The 17,032-nt window shown below is 36.5% G+C and overlaps 1 long non-coding RNA gene across 1 annotated transcript in view; it reads left to right on the top strand.

Annotated features, from left to right (window-relative positions):
- Positions 1-17,032, top strand: part of LOC118762336 — a 22,991-nt gene that overhangs the window by 1,121 nt on the left and 4,838 nt on the right. Inside the window, exon 2 of the long non-coding RNA XR_004998084.1 lies at positions 9,360-9,369. This is a non-coding gene — a long non-coding RNA (uncharacterized LOC118762336). The remainder of the gene's footprint in view (positions 1-9,359; positions 9,370-17,032) is intronic.

Genomic DNA, 17,032 nt, shown 5'->3' with positions numbered 1-17,032 from the left:
CAGAGGACGACTTTGTGTATTTATTTACATGTGTTTGTGTGTGTGTGTTTTATACACCTATATATGCATGTATATATGTGCATATGGATGTGTTGGCGCTTATTTTTGATAAGCCTGTGGGCACGTATGTTGTTTATGCATGTGTGTGTGTGTCTGTGTTTGTGTGTGTGTGTCTGTGTTTGTGTGTGTGTATGTGTGTGTGAATAGGTTTATGTGTATATAGAGATTCTTTGTTCGTCTGTGTGTGAGAGAGTATGTGTTTTTATATGGGTGGAAAAGCAGAGTCATGCGTGTGTGTGAATATGTGTAAATGTATGTCTGTATGTGTATAAGTAAGTTCATGTGTGTGCAAAGGTATGTTTATGTGTGTGTATATGTTAACTGTGTGTTATATCCGTATTTTCATGCACACATACACACCATTTATTCATGTGAGGCATTATAAGTTATGTGTATGTACCTCTATGCATGTTTGCATGTGTGAGCGCAAATATTTCTGCATGTATGTGATCTATGCAAATAACTGTTTGTGTTAGAATTTGAAGAACTTGTGCATATCGTTGTAAAGACTTCTTGAAGACATGTCTATATTTCTGAAGGTGTGATTGTCCTGTACTTACGTGTGGAGTGTTTCCATCTATCTATCTATCTATCTATCTATCTATCTATCTATCTATCTATCTATCTATCTATCTATCTATCTATCTATCTATATATCTATCTATCTATCTATCTTCTATCTTTCCACGGATAACCCTTATCTGATTCCCCCTTTACACTTTACATCATGACATTTCTATGATACACGATCCTTATTGATGGTTTTTTTTTTGGTTTTTTATGATCACTTTTGATCGAAAACCTACACCCTTATTTTCTTATTTTCTTTTTCTTTTTTTTTCGTTTTTCTTTCTCCCCCAAAAGAAAAACTCTACTTTGTAATTTGTCCCCTCTGTGTTCAGCCCTGTGTGGCTAATAAAGAAACATATCTATCTATCTATCTATCTATCTATCTATCTATCTATCTATCTATCTATCTATCTATCTATCTATCTATCTATCTATCTGTCTGTCTGTCTGTCTGTCTGTCTGTCGGGCCCTCTATATATTTTATACATAATCAGCAAAAATTACTGACTCACTCACGAGCCGAGAGCTTTGTCTACTGGAGCCTATCGAATGCACGAAACTCTCGGCTCATAAGTCACTCCGTAAATTCTGTAGATTATCAATTTTATATAAATATACATACATACATACATACATACTACAGCACCAGGGGTATTTTACTCCTGTTTCTAGCAATGTAGGTGTCTCGACATCCTTAGTCACATTTAGTGACGATTAACTCTTTCCTTTATGTCATTATATTGGACGTAAGTGTTATTATTATTATTTATTTATTTATTTATTTATTTTTTGCATACGGATTAGCATTCTGCTCAATCATCTATTTCTATAGTATATACATATATACGGACTGGCGGAATTAGCCAACACGAGCCGATTGAGCACTTTCACTGACGAAACGTACGGAAATAAGTGAAACTAGACGTCTAATCTGAGAGATTCTCGATTCGGTCATAGGGCGGTCTCTTAGCGTATGTGTATACATTTGCGCTCTTCCTAAAGCACCAAGAGTATTCTACATCTATTTCTAGCAATATATGTGTCCCGACACTCTCGCTCATATTTAGGAACGATTGAAATTTTCCTTTATGGTATTACATTGCGCCTAATTATATATACATATATATATATATATATATATATATATATATATATATATATATATACTAGCAGAGATACCCGGCGTTGCCCGGTTACATTCAATAGCCGCAGTCAAATGACAGAAACCTTTAACAGAATTAATATATATGTGTGTGTGTGTATGTGTGAGTGTGTGTGTGTACACAACCAGTTCTATTTTTGTTTCCATCACTAAACCTATGTATGCATGAATGTATGTATGAATGTATGGATGTATGTATCCATGTATGGGTGTATGTATTATCTATCTATCTATCTATCTGTCAATCTATTTATTGATTGATTTATCTCTACATACATACATTCATGCATACATACATACATGCAGACATTAATACATACATGTATATGTGTACACGTGTGTACATGTTTGTGTGTGTCCGTGTATGTATGCATGTATGTATATATATATATATATATATATATTATATATATATATATATATATATATTAATAAAAGAAATAAAACATATGCATATATATAAACATATATGTACGTACCTACCTCTACATGTACATATACACGCATATATGAGTACAGGACACCAAAGGGACGTCGAACACATAGAGAAACGAAAACATAGACACAAACCAAAGGAACAGGACATTTTTTAAAAATCAACTAAAAATGGTGTACAGGACAGTTAACACAACGAAAAAAACCCTTCTTCAGTCGCTAAGGTTTCATCTACTCTACGTTTCGAAGGATAAAAGCGAGACGTATCTTCGACAAGAAACTTCAGGCTGCTTCAGCAACCTTCAGGAAACTTCCTTCCTGCGAAAAGCAAATCAATTAAAATTCTGAGATCTTTTCGCAGAGGGGTAAAAAATGGTAAAAAAATGGTAAAAAAAACGAGACAGTAACGACAGTACAAAAATATAAACAGTAAAAAAATATATATATGTAAACAGTAAAAAAATATATATAACAGTAAAAAACAGGACAGGGAGAACAAGATAAGAAGGGCTGGGCTGTTGACGCCGAACGAAAAAAGTATTGCAAACGCTGAATTTTTTGTGAACGACGAGAGAGCAGGAAAAGTCGTACAGTGGCCTTAAAAGGCGGGCGAGAAAGACCGTTAGCAGTTACGGCGGAAGTATCGTCGCAGATGGACGACGGGAATGGGGGAGGAGGAGCAAGAGGAAGGGAGAGAAGAAGGGGAATGGTGCGAGGAGACCATGAAGAATGGTGAGGGGGAGAGAGAGAATGAAGAATGAGAGAGAGAGGAAGAGACAAGTTAAGTGAGGGAAAAAAGACGAAAGGGGATGGGATAGAAAGAAAGAAAGAAAGAAAGAAAGAGCAGAGTGCGCGTGAGAGTTAATATCAAGGCGAACTTGATATACAGAACAATCTTACTTAAGAGGGTGCGTGTGTTTAGTCGTATAATATATTAATAAAAGAAATAAAACATATGCATATATATAAACATATATGTACGTACCTACCTCTACATGTACATATACACGCATATATGAGTACAGGACACCAAAGGGACGTCGAACACATAGAGAAACGAAAACATAGACACAAACCAAGGGAACAGGACATTTTTTTAAAAACAACAAAAAATGGAGTACAGGACAGTTAACACAACGAAAAAACCCCTTCTTCAGTCGCTAAGGTTTCATCTACTCTACGTTTCGAAGGATAAAAGCGAGACGTATCTTCGACAAGAAACTTTCCTTCCTGCGAAAAGCAAATCAATTAAAATTCTGAGATCTTTTCGCAGAGGGGTAAAAAATGGTAAAGAAATGGTAAAAAAAACGAGACAGTAACGACAGATATACATATATACATACATGTATGTATGTATGTATGTGTATCTCTGATTATGTGCGTGTGCCTGTGTATGCAAATGCGTGTGTGTTTTTGTGTGTATGTTTATGCGCGCGCACGTGTGTTGTATGTGTGTGCGTGTGTAGATGTGTATGTATATGTTGATATTCACTTGAGAGTAAGTGCTCCATTTATCTGAGATTACGTACACACGCACGCACGCACAGACACACACAACATAGAACGATAGATATAGATATATATATAGACATATGCATAATTTTATATATATATACATACATAAATTTGTGTGTATATTATATATAAATATATATACATACACACAATCATACAATATTTTCTTGTATACATATGTATACACGCACACAATACTTCGCTGGCCCATGCACACACATCTATAGGTGTGCATGCGCGCACACCTGTCTATAACTCATTTCTTTGTATTTCTTCGACTGTGCAACATGCGTGTCATTGTTACGGCTTTCTATTTGCATCTAAGCGTGAGTTTGTGTGTGTGTGTGTGTGTGTGTGTTTATGTGTATGTGTCTGAGTATGTGTATGCGTGTGTGCGTGAATTTTTGTGTGTTTGTGTTTGTGTGTGTATACGTGCATTTAGAAGTATGTAAAATATCCGTCCGTAGGCAACGAACCGCTGTATTCCCAATGTATGTATGTATGTATGTATGTATGTATGTATGTATGTATGTATGTATGTATGTATGTATGTATGTGTGTGTGCGTATATATATATGTGTGTGTGTGTGTGTGCATATGTATGTATCGATCTAGTCTCCAATTACAAATCACACCATTTCATCCAGGCCCCGCGTCAGCAGTTATGTCATGTCCTTATTCCCCAGGTTTCCTCATCTCTCACCCCACTGGAAATCCAACTATTCATATATCTTTCCTATAGGTGCCGACTGTGAATGGCTAAAACGGAATATTGTCAGCCTCTGTCTGAATGACCTTATGAATGCCATGGTCACTAACCCCTACTCCAGATCCAAATGTTAAAAAAATATGTGTGTGTGTATGTGTATACATGCATACATACATAATACATACATACATACATACATACATACATACATACATACATACATATATACATACATACATATATACATATATATACATGCAAATGTACATACACACACGCACAAATATATATTTAAACATGTTATCGATAATACTCCGACAAAATATACTTTGTCTTCGACAAAAGGTCTAGAAGATCCTTGGGCGAAGGAAAGAACATTTTGTCGGACTAACGATTATCGACAACGTATTTATTCACTCTCAGATTTCTTTCCGAGTTCTTTATTCTAAGTGACCAGATATTGCTTCTTTGTACTTGTCAACGACTGGAATATGTGTGTGCACGCGTATATATAAGTGTGTGTGTAAGTGAGTGCGTAAGTGAGTGAGTGAGTGAGTGAGTGTGTGTGTGTGAGTGTGCGTATGAGTGAGTAAGTGAGTGTGTGTGAGTGTGCGTGTGTGTGTTTGTGTGTGTATGTGTGTGGTGTTTATATATAGAGAGAAAGAGATAGACGAGAGAGTGAGAAAGAGATAGTAAATTTCGAGCACGAGATAACCGTGAAAATAGCTTCGAAAATTGGGTAAATATGTCTGCTGGCATGTTTTTATCGTCTTCTAGAGGTATTTGCCCTATTTTCTAGACTAATGAAGTTCATGGTGCTATTTCTTATTTCCTTGTCATTTATTTAATTTCTTATTACTGCTCTGTTCTCGACTGGCGGTTTGTTCTGAAGCATATGCATACTATATTAAGACACCAGGTTATTTGTATGGCTCTGCCTAGGCAACATAATAATAACAATAATAATAATAATAATAATAATAATAATAATAATAATAATAATAATAATAATAATAATAATAATAATAATAATAATAATGATGATAATAATAATAATAATAATAATAATAATATAATAATAATAATAATAAAATAATAATAATAATAATGATGATAATAATAATAATAATAATAATAATAATAATAATAATAATAATAATAATAATAATAATAAATAATAATAATAATGACTACAACAATAAGAAAAAGAAATGGAGAACTTAAGAATGAATGGAAATTCGAAAAAGTTAGGAAGGTTCATGGTGTAGAAACAAAAGGCCTGAATGTTATAACTGAAGAACTAAAGTAGTGCACACATGCAAAAAAAAGCAAAGCTAACTAGGTTTGAGCAACGTATTAAGCAATACCTGCAAAACAAATTGTTTAGAATCGACCAATAAAGATTTTACCAACTGATCAATGATGATAAAAAACGTGAAAGATTAGTGCCTGATGAAAGTCGAATTTTGTGGGGTAAGATATGGAGTAAGCAAGAATATAATAATACAGCTGAATGGTTCTGCAGCCTGAAGCAAACAGCTTCTTATCCCCAGCAAGAGGCTATCCACTTCACGGAAGACATTATCAGAAATATTAGTAAAAAGATAATTGCAAAGCAGTATCACCTGATGGTGTTCAGGGATTTTGGATAAAAAAAAGTTCAGTAGTTGCCATAAATTGAACGCAGAGCAATTTAATGCATTGATCAATGGCGAAGAAGAAATCCCGGGTTGGTTGACAGAAGGACGAACAGTGTTGTGCCTGAAGGATGCATCAAAGGGAAATGCTGCTGACAATTACAGACTAATTTCCTGCCTCCCATTCATGTGGAAGTTACTGTCAGGAGGAATTGCAGAAATTTCTGGATGAGAACGATATGTTACCTCCCGAACAAAAAGGCTATAACAGATGCAAAGGTACCAAAGATCAACAATTGATAGAGAAAATGTTAATGCAAGATTGTAAGCGAAGAAGAATAAATCTGAGAATGGCCTGGATTGATTATCGCAAAGCTTATGATATAATTCCACATTCGTGGAGCATCGAGTGTTCAGGTCTGTTTGGAATTGAGAGGAATGAAACGTGTTTCTGGAAAAGAAGTATGGTGGGAGGGTGACATCTTACGGAAAAAGCTTGAACATCCTGGGTATCAGAAGAGGGATTTTCCAGGGTGATAGCCAATCTCCATTGCTTTTTGTTCTCTGCATTATACCTCTGGCCTTGGTTCTTAGGAAAATGAACCTGGGGTACCAACTAAAGGAAAAATCCCAAGCAATCAATCACCTCCTCTTCACGGATGATTTGAAACTGTATGGCAAATATGAGACTCAAGTGAGTTCCATGATGAACACGGTTCAATGTTTTAGTACTGATATTAGAATGGAATTCGGACACAAGAAGTGCGGAATAATATACCTAAAAAGAGGTAAGATACAGTCCCTAGCAAGGATAGAATTACCGAACGGAGACCTGATAAGACAAATCGAAACGGAAGGATATAAATACTTTGGCGTACTAGAGTTCAACGAGACAGTGGGAAAGGAAGTGAAAGAGCAACTGAGGATGGAGTATTTCCGAAGACTGAGGTTGGTGTTGCGCTCAAAATTGCCTGGATGGAATAAAATCCAAGCAGTTAATACGTGGGCGATAGCATTACTTCGGTATGGAGCGAAAATCATAAAATGGCAAAAAAAAAGAAGCGAAGAAAACACTGGGCAGTGATTTTGCCCGCTGAATTCAAAAATAACTTCAGTTTTTCTCTATCAAGTCTAGTTTTCTGACTTGACTTGATAGAGTAAGTATTTTAGTCATACAAGAGGCATATACTATGAATCAATAAAGAGAGCGTAACAAAATAAAAAAAAAGTACAAATAAAAATGGAAAATTGAAAATGCACATTCGCAAAGATTTTTGGCTGAAAATTCAAGGAATATATTTACGCTTCTTTGTGCACCGTGAATGTTGAACAACAGGAGTATCTCGTTTTAAACACCAGAAATAATCTGCCATCATCACAGCGTCCCAATGTCCTTGGTGCCGAGTTTCCATCTCCTTGACCTCTTGATGGAATCGTTCGCCTTTTTCATCGCTAACATCTCCGGGATTTTCAAGAAAACGATCAAGATGATTAAAAAGATAATGCATTTTGATGCTCTTATTCGCGCCAATATCACGAAAAGGTGATATCAAGTTGGTAACAAGGTCTTTAAAGTTTTCACTTTTGTGTTTCCCAAGGAAATTTTGCACTACTTCTGCAAAGGCTAGCCAAGCTGTTGCTTCGTTTTCGCTTATTGTTTTCACGAAATTTGAATCCTTCTAGAGCTTACGGATCTGTGGTCCATCAAAGATCCCTGCTTTAAGTTTTTCAATCCTCAGATCTGGAAATACACTGCAGATATACTTGAAGCACTCCCCATTTTTGTCAAGAGCTTTGATGAATTGCTCGATCAATCCGAGTTTAATGCGCAAAGGGAGCAAAATGATCTTGTCTCGCTCAACAAAAGGTTCTTCCAATATATTGGCAGCTACATGGAGCCATATTTGTTCGAGGCGGCCAGTCTTTCTTAACATAGTGATTTGCTGTCCCACATGCAAAGAAAGCATGGGTATTCGTTATAACCAGATTGCTGTCCCATGAGAAAATTCACCATCTTTAAGTCAACGCAGATGGCCTATTTATGATCATGATGCAGTATCTTCTCTAAAACCAACTTAATTTCTTCATATTTTTTCTTCAGAGTTGTTGAGTGGCCGAGTAGGACAGAGCCATACACATTTTCGTTGTGCAAAAATACACATTTTAAACTATGCTTAGAGCTAATGCACCCTCTTTCACTCTTTCTCTCCTTATCTCTTTACTTTTCTCTCTCTCTCTCTCACTCTCATTCTCTCTCTCCTCTCTCATTCCAGATGTCACATTCCGGATGTTCCATTAGATCAAGAATGAGGAGGCTAAGAGCTGGTCTATATCTGCTCTTAACCACACAGTTACCAAAAAAAAACAATTAGCGAAAGCATGGGACATATTACCAAGTCATACATATTCATTGTTAGCGAGTGGTTTTTGGTACAGTGTACCTAGGCATACGTTTATATATAAAAATGTTATGCATGGATGGAGTGTCTGCGTTTATATGTATATTATGTATTCTTGCAACTTAGCTGTTCGGTGAAGATATAAATAAATCCCTATGACTGAAATATATCATGGGGTACACATGATCGGTGAGAAATCTTTGTAGGCTTCATTCCAATGGCTGCAATGCGAAAGATATATAAATATATACACACACACACACACACACACAGAGGTTTGCACATATGCGCAAAACAAGGTTGAAAAAATAGTACGCGACTACCAAAGGTAGAGTAATGTGCTGTTATTAAAGCTGCAAAGTTATCACAAAACTGTTACTCAGAGTTTCACGTTCCCATTCGTCGGACAGTTATATTGAAAATATATGCGTGTATATATATATATAAAATACATATATATACACACACATACATATACATACATACATTCACATACATACACACACACACACACTCACTTACATACACACATACACACACACAGATATATATATATATATATATATATATATATATATATATATATATATATATATATATATATATATATATATATATAAAGGTCGTGTTGCGATTAAAAAGAAAACGCAGAAAATCAACGAATGTGATGCAGTCGACTTAAGTTGTTTGCATCCGCCACATTGCTATTGTTTGATCGACAGCAATAGCAACAATAACTAAAGCAACAGGATTAACTAAAGTAACAATACAGAATTAGACATCGCTGTTGTGAGAACGTTGCAACTTGTTACGTCAACAAACAACAATAACAACAGAAATTTGAACAAATGTTTATTGAGAAACAATGAAAGAGTCTGTATGGTATCTCCTCGGTTTGCTTGAAATAGCAGCTTATATTTTACTCTGGATCCGCTGGAGGGCTATAACTGCATTTGTACAGTGACAGTAATAACAATAACAGCAAATTCTATTCACTTTTTTAAATCATTTTTCTCCATAATTCATGCGACCCATCAATCTCCTTTACTACTACTACTCCTACTACTACTACTACTACTACTACTACTATACTACTACTACTACTGTTATTATTCTTATCTTTATTAGTATACTTATTATTCCTATGCTTTCAAGGACTGCCAGAATCTTTAGAGCATCGCATAAAATGTTTTGGGGTATCTCTTCCGACTCTTTACACTCTAAGTTCAAATCCCACCGCGGGCAACTTTGTCATTCGTCGTCTTGGAATCGCTTAAATAAAGTAGCTGTCAAATACTGGATTCAGTGGTGTCGACAAACCCCTTCCCTCAAAATTGCTAGTCCTGAGCAGGCAGAACCATTCAGAGAGTCACAAAAATGCCTTGCAGAGTTTCATCCAGCTCTTTACGTTCTGAGTTCAAATCCCACCATGGTCAGTTTTGCTTTTCCTCCGTCCTGGATCGAGAAAAATTAAGTACCAGTCATGTATTGGAATCGGTGATATCGACTAACCACCTCCACTCAAAATTAATGGCTTTATGCCTGTATCAGAAACCATTAGTAGTAGCAGTTGTTGGTGTTGCTAATCTCTTTGGCACAAATTGTAGTGCCAAGACAAGTCGATTCGATTGATTCCCCGGTGATAATTTTATCGTTCACTGAAGGATCTGAAAGCACAATTTAATAGAGTGTAACTAAAAGTTAAAAGTTGTTTTATTTGTTTGTTTGTTTTCTCTTGCCCTATCATTTTACAAATAGCCTACGATATTGCTGGTACATATATATATTTTATCGGTTTACGACGTAAGAATAATGAAGATAATGCCCAGCGATTTGAAGTAAAAAACAAGAGAAGCGAAACGAAATGCTGCGGCAAGTGTAATGTGACATCCCTCTACATTGCACTACCTGAGCTAATACATGAACCCACTCTTACGAGTGGGTCTCTTTGTAGTCGCTCGATCTGCAAGAAGAAGGAACCGAGTGACAGTCATATAACACTCCACTGTTTTAGACACGTTGGATTGTATAGTTTGGTTTATACTGTGTTCAAATAAAAGACGAGATGGTCACGGCAGATATGTCTTTGATCATTATTTTATTTAACTAAATAGCGGATGGCCTGGAGCTAAACATCGGCATGAATGCAGCAATGCAGTCACAGGGAAACACATTTTAGGAAAGAATATTGACCAGTTCAGCATATATCTACTTGGACACATCATCAGTGTTGTATCCTAGGATACTGGATGTTCTGGGCCCTACAGCATACATCCTTATCCAGGAAACCCGATCTAGGTTGATTAACCCCAGTCCTGTGTCCAAACGGCATTCTACTGATCATCTGCGATCACTCTTTTCAGCCAGAGCCATCTGACGTTTTTTTCAGTAGCCTCTACGTTATTCTTGATGGCACTTCTTCTGTATGTTCCTGTGATATCCAGAGTTCCGTGAGTCTAACAATATTTTGACCTATAAATCCTCAAATACCAACCTTCAAACACCATATTTTCCACCCATTTTGCAGCAGTCCTCCAACCAACTCCTGGTACTTGGTTCTCTTCTCTTCTTGAACCTCTTTCATCCTCTCCTCCCAGGACACAATTAAGTCCAGCAGGATTAGTTATTTTGTTAACCTGGAAACCAAGACGACATCTGGTCTCAACAAGGTTTGAGTAACGTAGGTGTGAAACTTTAGCTGTTTCGCTAGATCAACTCCCACCACCCAAGCTCCTTGCTGTGGAAAGTAATAATTCGGTGTTGGGGTTGAATCGCTAGCGCTTATCATAACTGACAGTTAGCTATTTTATCAACCACCGGAGAAAGAAAGATGTAGTCAACCATAGCAGGATTTGAACTCAGAATGTAAAAATACGTAACTAATTTACCGCAATCTCTTTTGTCCGATGCTCTACCGGTTAATGTACATCACATAATCATTGTTTCTAACATAAGTACAAGGCCTGTAATTTAAGGGGTGGTGGGAGAGGCCAGTAGTGAATGGTACTTTTTGTTATCGTCTCCAGAAGGGTGGAAGGCAACGTTGACCTCGCCAGGATTTGTATCAAGAACGTGAAGAATCAGAACATATATCACCCGACATTATTCCGACGGTCTACCGATTCTGCCAATTAAACCCTGTCTCGCCTAAAATAATTGCTTATAATTTCGGTACAAGGCCAATCATTTTCAAGGGACGAGTTAACATCGATCCTGGCGTCTGACGGGGGATTAATTTCATCGGCTCCGAAAGGATAAAAAGCAAAGTCGACTTTAGTGAGATTTGAACTCCGATCTTAAAGATCCAAGAAAAATGCTGCAAAACGTTTTGTTCGATGTTCTAATGATTGTGCCAATAAAACAAGGCCTGCTGATGGCACAAAAGCTTTGCATAGCACAATTGCCCACTAAGTAGACTGCTGCTGTGCTGCTGCTGCTGCTACTACTACTACTACTACTACTTTACTGCTACTTTAAATAGACTAATACGAGTAGTGTTACTGCTGCTATTAATATTACAGCATAGATGTAATTACAGTAACTGCTGCTGTTGTTGTTGCAGTAGTGACACCTGCTGCTAGTGCTGTTGTTGCTACTGCTCTGATTATTATTGCTGTTACTACTGTTACTACGTCTACTATATTTGTTGTCATTGTGTACCCATCGTTGCTGTTGCTACGACTTAAGCTGTGACTGGTTGTATCTACTGCTCATATATCTACTGCTCTGCTATCTATTTCTGCAATATCTACTGCTCTAGTATCTACTGCTCGAACGTCTACTGCTGCAATATCTACTGCTGCGATATCTACTGTTGCAGTATCTACTGCTGCATTACCTACTGCTATAATGACTTCTGCAGTAGTGTCTAATATTGTTATAATGTCTGTTGCTGTAATATCTACTGCTGTAGTATCTACTGCTGCGCTGTCTACTGCTGCATTGCTGCTGCTGCTGCTGGTTGTATACTACCGCAATATTTACTGTTTCTAAATCTACTGTTGCTTACTATGTCTGCTGCCGCGGTGTTTGTTGCTGAATTTCTGCTTCAACAGTATCAACTGCAATACCTACTGCCGTTGTGTTTATCGATGTTATGCCCATTGTTGCAGCGTCCACTGCTATGTTATCTACTGCTGTAGAGTCTATTGCTGCAGTATCCACACTATAATACTAACAGCTTCAGTGTCTGCTACTGCTGTGGTATCTACTGCTGCTGCAGTGTCCACTGCCGTTGTGTTTATCGGTGTTGTGTCGGCTGTGGCAGTGTCTCATGCTGGTATATATATTACTGCAAAGACTACGCTGCAGTGACCATGCTGCAATGACCACACTGTAATGACCACACTTCAGTGTCCACTGCTAGTGTAGAAATATGAAGTACATAAATGACTTTGTGTGTGAATGAGGTCACGAGTTCCTTGACTCAAGTTCTTTCGTATGATGTTTTTATCCCTCCCAAGGTACCAATAAAATTCTTCATCAAATAATCAGGTTCGTTTGATAGAGATGTAAGATTTATCAAACTGGGAAGTTATACATCGTACTACTATCATGTAAGGACTTTTATTCATGCGATATTTTACGCTATTAGAGACGATATAATAACTATTTGTATTTACAGAGTTCGACTAAATTTGACGGTTTTTTGTTTCCTTTCTACAGGAACGGTTTGATGTATTGGTCAACGGCGTTGGAAAGCATAAAGATTAAAGTTGTAGATGAAAAAAAGCTGACATGGAGGGTTGGAAGCCATCAGATTATTAGGGATACGGCAGGTGTTCTGATACGTCCGCTCACCGGAATTCATACAACAACTGTAGGACAAGATGCTGGAAGAGCCGAGCAAGGAGACTCAGGATTTGGCGAGAGAGATGGGTGTTGGAGTCGCCACCATGAAGCTGGCCCTGAATGAGGACCTTCGCTACCACTCGGACATGAGGCATAAAGGATAAATTCTGACTATCAAAGCCAAGAAGACTAATGCTTTCTTATAATCTAAGCAGATTTAAACCAGATCCTCCTACACAGATGCATCAATGATGTTATAGATTTTGATTGAAAATTAACTAACAACCTCCTTGGGTCAAAACTTGAAACTTTATTATTATTATTATTATTATTATTATTATTATTATTATTATTATTATTAAGTGACACCACATAACTAAAAGTGTTCTATCGACTAAAGGTACTTTTTCTCCGTTTTCCAGATCCCTGATAGTAGTTTTTTGAAATAATTTTTTCTCGTTGTTTATTTTAATATCTTCAAACTACTATTTAACAGAAATGGAGAACTCGTCGAATAAACAGGCATTTTATTTCGTACATTACTGTAAATATTCATCCTTGATGTCATTAATCAATGTCAACATTAGTTTAGTGGTTCCTTTATCAGTACGAGTCAGCTAGAGTCTCTCTTGTGTGGGTAACTTTAAAGTACTAAATTTTTTCTCGAACGATTTAATTAAAATTGCATTTCAATTATTTATATAATTAAGGCAGTGAGTTGGCAGAATTATTAACGCATTGGACAAAAATAGCAGTATTTTTTGTTGTTGTTTATGTTCTGAGTTTAAATACCGCCGAGCTCAACTTCGCTTTTCAACCTTTCGAGGGTCTAAAAGATAAAATACCACTGAATTTGTACCAAAACTGCAGGCCTTGTTCCAAAATTTGAAACCCTTATTTATATATAAATTTCGGTCGCAGACATACAATTTTCCTATTTTTCCGCAGATTGGGAAAAAAATGAACAGCCTTAATCGACTCTTTTGGGAGTTTCATCAGAGATGTCAACATCATTCGGACAATCCCAGACAAACAAGTAGCTTATCAAGTTTTTATATGCGCATCAAATTTACATATGCATCGAAATCTACTAGCTTCAGAGAATTGATGCAACTAATTTGCATATCATAAGCATTTAACACCTTGCCTCTCAACGGGAACCCAGTCCACACAGCATCGAGGTAGAAGAATCATAAACGCCTCAGAGAAAATGCTTAACGTCATTTTTCTCGGCTCTTTACGGTCTGCGTTCAAATACCGCTGAGTTGGATTCTTCCTTTAGGAGTTGATAAAATAAGTACCAGTCAAATTCTGAGATCGATATGATTGACTTCCAGTCTCCCCTCAGAACTGGTGGTCTTGTACCAGAATTAAAATGAATTATTCTTCTAAATTTTTATCCACATTCTTGCAATCTACTCCATGGAAAACCTATCTTTGCAAAATTTCACTTAAAAAATCTGTATAATCTATCATTATCAGCCACACCTCGTATATGCACTCATCCTACACCTATGTTAACACCATTTCTGACTCTTTTTTACTCTCTCTCTCTCTCTCTCTCTCTCTCTCTCTCTCTCATCTTCTCTCTATAAGAAGGAAAGTGTGGATGAAGTAATCAACCAACGATCGAACCAACCAACCAACCAACCAACCAATATTTATATTGGTTTTTATATAAAGAAATTAAGTTTCGGGAAAAGAAACTGTACCCCAATCTAACTAAGGAAGCATTGTATTAGGTCGTCAAGTATGAAATTTGTAGAAAAGAAAAAAAAGTTTGCTAATGTTTTATAAATACAAGGAATAGTTTTATTCATCAAAGTATGCACTCATATTGTCAATAGACTTTTGCTATTTCAGCGCTAGCTTGTCCATCCCGGAACTGTAAAAGCTTGGTAATCTAGAGTCAATAAAATCTTGGAAGGCCTGTTTTACAGCATTGCTGGAATTAAATTCTTTCCCAATCAAAAAGTCATCCAAATTCTGGAAGAAGTGGTAGTCAATGAGTGCAAGATCAGGTGAGTATGGTGGATGATGGAGAACCTCCAACTCCAACCCCTGCAGTTTCGCCAGTTTCATTTTTGTGTTGTCTTCAATAAAATAGGAGTGGATCTGTTGACTAATCTAGGCTTTTTTTTGTAAGTTTCTGCATCATTTGGTCCAGTTGGCTGCAGTATACTTCGGCTGTGATTGATGAGCCAAGTTTAATGAAATCATAATGGATCACACCTGCCCCAGACCACCAAACACACACCATCAGCTTCTTTTGGTGAATTTATGCTTTTTGGACTGTGATCTGGTGGCTCGTCTTTATCCAACCATTGTGCTGAACATTTACTGTTGTTGTATTGGATCCATTTCTAATCACATGTTACAATTCGATTCAAAAATGGTTCAGTTTTGTGACGAGAAAGTAGCATAATGCAACTTCCAAATGTTGCTGTTTCTGATTTTCATTGAGTTCATGTGGAACCCACTTATCCAACTTTTTAACTTTATCGATTTGAACCAGGTGAGTCGATATTGTTTGTTTGCTAACACCAAACAACAACGATAATTCATGAGCACTTTGAGGTGGATCTGACTCTACGGTGGCTTTCAGTTCATCATTATCCATCTTTGTTTCTGGTCGACCGCGTTGGTTATTTGTGAGGTCAAAGTTACCAGAACGAAATTTTGGAAACCAATTTGATACTGTCTGCTGTGTAATAACATTAGAATAAAATACTTCATTAATATTCCGAGCTGTCTGTGATGCTGTATTTCTAAGAAAGAACTCATTTTTCAAAACTACGAATTTCCGACTTATCCATTTCTAAACCAAAATAGCAAAAAACGATTTATAAATACTTTATAAAGAGCAAAATTAGTTAGAATAAAGAAATAGATGTGTCAGCTTTCTAACAAAAAATATTGTCAAAATATAATAATGGCGCAAAACGAGCAGCTGTCAAAGTTTACCATATGCCTTACTACAAATTTCATACTTGATGACCTAATAGGTTCAAATGAAGAAGGAAAAGCAGTTCACCCTTGATTTTTGTATGCATATTTTCTTTCTCTTTATAATTTTAAAGTAAATTTTGAACGGCCACCTACTTGGTAGCAAGGTTGTAAAGGAAAGTATCCTATTTTAACCATTATCCTTTAAATCTTAAGTCGGTTCTGCAGATTTGTATAGTCCCATATATTGTAATCATATGTAGTATTTGAATTAAGATTTGCATTCTCACCACAAGACTCCAAATTCAGCCATACTTTGTTCCAGACGGGTTGGCATCTATACTGTTGCTCCAATAATAATAGGTATGAAGCTGAAAGTGTATCTTGGATACTGGATTTGCGAACTCATTATCAATGGTCCATAGATGACCTCTTTCTCTTGAAATTTTCTAACCACATTCGTGTCAAAAGAGCAGCTGTTTTCCCCAACAGAACATATCATATTTTGTGGTCTCACACGATGATATCTAGCCAGTTGTGTTTTAACTTACGCTGTTTTAATTTTTAAGTTTTATCAATATTCCTTTGATCCATCGGTCTCAATAAGGTCAACTTCATTTGTAGGTGTTTTCTTTTTTGTTATCCTGTTCTAGACCGTTCTGACCACCTCATTATACATCATTACAAGATAATATCTGGAAGAAATTCTCTCACAGTTAGCAATAATGTGGTTGATGTCTTCAGTCTTGGTCTTACACAGCCTACATATGTTGTCTCTCAATGTTTTCTGCCTGTAATGCTGTAGTTA

Source organism: Octopus sinensis, linkage group LG2 (assembly GCF_006345805.1).
Source record: "Octopus sinensis linkage group LG2, ASM634580v1, whole genome shotgun sequence".
Taxonomy (NCBI): domain Eukaryota; kingdom Metazoa; phylum Mollusca; class Cephalopoda; order Octopoda; family Octopodidae; genus Octopus; species Octopus sinensis.
This window is presented reverse-complemented; position numbering and strand designations above follow the sequence as displayed.